General features: G+C 35.9%; 1 pseudogene; it reads right to left on the bottom strand.

The window, feature by feature from the left end:
* Positions 1–507: 507 nt before the first annotated feature.
* Positions 508–3,291, bottom strand: LOC149544468 (receptor-like protein EIX2; annotated as a pseudogene).
* Between the last annotated feature and the right edge of the window lie 499 nt (positions 3,292–3,790).

Genomic DNA, 3,790 nt, shown 5'->3' with positions numbered 1-3,790 from the left:
AAGTTCTAATATAGCTCTCCAAAATAATTTTCTTTAACTAGAGAGATACATTTTTTTCTGAAATTATTATTTTATTTGAAATAATAAATTAGACAAACTCAACTAATTCTAAATTCCAATTATTAAAAATAATTTAAGAAAATAAATGTTATAATTTAATCCCTTTCAAATATATATTTTTAATTAATTACTTATTTATTGATATAGAATTTGGGATTCATCTTGCGCTTAAATATACCACTTGAAAAAGAAAACCCATTCTACTAGAAAAGATATAAATGTGGGCTGGATATCTTGTTATGTATATTATTCATTAGAAAGTTTACAGAATGACTGACAGGAATTTACGCTAGCCAAATACTAATAAAACCCTCCATACAATAGTATTACTTTCATCTATCCCCTCTTACTTACATATCTAATTATATTGCATATTATTCATTGAATTATTTACAGGATCAGAGGCAGGAATTTGCAGTAGCGGTATACTAATTAAACCCTCTACTTTCACCTAGGCCCTTTAATAAACATATCAACATTTAAAATCACAGCATCATAAACACTGACGACTCTCTTTCTGACCCCGCTATTGAATGTCAATATTCCAATCACAGTAGCGAATCCCAAACCATAACTCAATCCAAGTCCAACTGCCCATCCCACCATTTCATCATCTGAATTCTCTGTTTCACCATATGTCTCAATACTGGTGCAGTTTCCATAGTCAGAAGAGTTGTTGCAGAATGTTGTATTGCTAAATGGAATCCCCCTTAGCTTAGGATTGCCAAAGTAGGACAAGTACCCAAAGGTTAGGAATTTCTCTCCAAGGGGTACTTTTCCTTCTAACATGTTGTAAGATAGATTGAATATCTCAAAATAGCTAAGCAACTGAAGTTCTAAAGGGAATTTCCCATTCAAACTGTTTAGCGAGAGGTCAAGAGACTCTAGCTGCTCCATGCCTCCCAATGTTTTTGGGATTTGACCGCTTAAATGATTCCTTGAAAGGTTAAGAGTTATCAAGCCTCGAAGAGATCCCATTTGGGAAGGAATGGTTCCTGATAAGTTGTTGCTGGAGAGATCAATACATTTAAGAATGAAAAGGATTTTGATGAAATCAACATCCCGACCTTTGCAGGAAATATCAATCTTATTTTTATACACCGTATTTACTATAAATACCTTTGAAATATCTTCTTTGAGAAGGTTTGGATCACTCTATGATGCATTGACTATTGCAACCAAGTTTGTAAGATTACTTGGAATGGGCCCTGAAAAGTGGTTTCTAGAAAGGTCCAGAATCTGAAGATTCGGAAGACCAGTTACTTGGGGTGGGATACTTCCATGAAATTTATTGGACCTCAGAATCAAGATGTGCAGCTATGATAACTTTCCAATCCAACAGGGGATAGTGCCCTCAAAAATATTATTTTGTAGATCAAGTACTTGCTGAGTTTGACATTTTGAAATGGATGAGGGAATAACTCCTATCAACCGATTATCAGAGAGCTTCAATGTATGAATCTATTTCAGGCTTCCCCATTCTGCTGGCACTTTACCTTGTAGATGATTTCCCACCAAGTCTAGAACTCTGAGGAGCGAGCAAGTCCTGGTTAAATTAGGAGGAATCACACTTGTGAGCATATTATTTGAAAGGTCAAGAAACTCCAAATCTGAAGTACAGATAGAGTCTGGAATGGCTCCGATGAGATTGTTTCTCGAAAATGATAAGAACACAATATTCTGAAGATGTTCACGAATATCAGTGGGAATAGAACCATTGAACTGATTCTGGCTCATGTCCAACATCTTAACACTAGCAACAAGAAGAGGAAGAGCACCTTGTAAGCTGTTATTGTGCAAATCCAGGTACAAATCAGTCCTGCATGTTAATTTAGACAGCAATGAACCTATTAATTGATTACAACTAAGGTTCAAATATGTAAGACTTGGTGATTCCCATATCCAGGATGGTATAGTTGTCACACTGTTAAAGGATAGATCCAAATGGTCCAATTTATATTGACTGGCAAGAAACGGTGGAATTTTTTCTAAACTGCAAGAACCTAGTCCCAAAAAGTTGAGCTTCTCGAACCGTGGTATCCAGGTTGGATCAAAGCTCACGATTAAGTGATTGAAAGAAAGATCAAGCAATTCAAGTCTAGTGAGATTATCGAAAAAGGAAAGGGATATGAAGCCTCCTAGATTGATGGAGTCTAGATAAAGGGATCTTAAGTTGACTAGATCTGAAACTGTGGGCAAAACCGAGGTATTCAATGGATTGTAACCGAGGTCAAGATAAGAGAGGGAAGAAAGTGATCCCAATGAAGGTGGGATTGTCCCGGTTAACTTGTTATTGAACAGATCCAAATGAACAAGTTTAGTGAGATTGACTATGGAGAGAGGAATCTCACCTTCAATGTTGGTATATGAAAGGGCGAGACTCTCAAAGGATGAGATATTCCCTACACCAGATGGAATTTGGCCCTCTATAGCTGTCGATGAAAGATCAACGCTGGTTAGCGACCAAGATGTTTGCTGTGCAATGAAGGAAAGCTCTCCTCCAAGATAGTAATTCTCAGAGAGATCAAGTGAGAGCAAGTGGGCAGTCACATTTTCAAACCAAGGAGGTATCTTTCCTGACAAAGAATTATTTGAAAGATCGAGATGGAGGATAGAAGTGAGATTGAGAAGGGAATTTGGGATTGGTCTGATAAGCCCACAGTCAGACATGCTGAGTTGTTGAAGGTTTGATAAACTGCAAACAACTCCACCCCAATCTTTGCTTACAAAGATTCTCACTCCATCAAGAGACAGGTATTCCAAGCTCACCAGATTCGATAAGCTTTCCAAATTCATATGCAATTCACTTACAAAGAATTCATTTACATCTCTAGAATATGACAAGTCGAGAAAACTGAGACTCTGTAACTTTATAAAATGTGGAGTGAGATTACCATTGAAGAGGTTGTTTCTTAGATTGAGGTGCTCTAACTTTTGAAGTTGAAAAAACGATCTAGAGATGTTACCCTCCAAATTGTATTCACCCAAATCCAGGCCAAAAACATGGCCTGTGTGGAGGTTACAGCTGACTCCACTCCATGTGCAGCAATTAAATCCGTGCCACAAGCTTAGCTTTTTTGCCTCATCCACAACGGCTATCTTGAAATCCAAAAGATGATCTCTTTCACGGAGGGTGCATGCCATTGCAGGAGGAGAGGTGAAGCAGAAGAAAGAGCATGATATCATAATGATTGCAAAGGAAACTCTGGGATATGAAAGCGTACTCTCCATGTCTTCTACATGCTAAAAATCCTTTTAACTTCAAAAGAAAGAGATGATGAAATGAATGTTAAATGTATGCCTTCCCATGCTTAAATATTGTTTTATAGAGAATGGAGGCGTGTGGGGAGGGAGTTGTACTTCCTTGAGTGGAAAAGTCTTACTAGGATAGGGCAGTATGCAATGCTTCAATAGCTGATCTTATTCTTATAAGTTCTTTAAAATGAGTAGAAAGTCTATTTCAATAACATCATTTCATATTTAATAATTAAATAATATTTTAAATTCTTCTTATTTACACCCTTTACATACATAACTAGACATGTTATTTCATCATGATCGCATATATCTAAATAAAAACTTTCTAGTAGATTTGATAAGATTTAATAAAACTAAGATAATAAATAATTATACTATAATAACACATTAATTTTAATAAATTAAAAGTTATTGACCAAGTAATTTTTTTGGTATGAATGCATGCTCATTTTTACTTTATATGTTTGGAATT

This window comes from Cupressus sempervirens, chromosome 8 (genome assembly GCF_028749045.1).
Source record: "Cupressus sempervirens isolate cs-2001-9-10 chromosome 8, ASM2874904v1, whole genome shotgun sequence".
In the NCBI taxonomy this organism is placed as follows: domain Eukaryota; kingdom Viridiplantae; phylum Streptophyta; class Pinopsida; order Cupressales; family Cupressaceae; genus Cupressus; species Cupressus sempervirens.
Note: the sequence above shows the minus strand (reverse complement) of the source record. Positions and strands in the feature narration are given on the sequence as shown.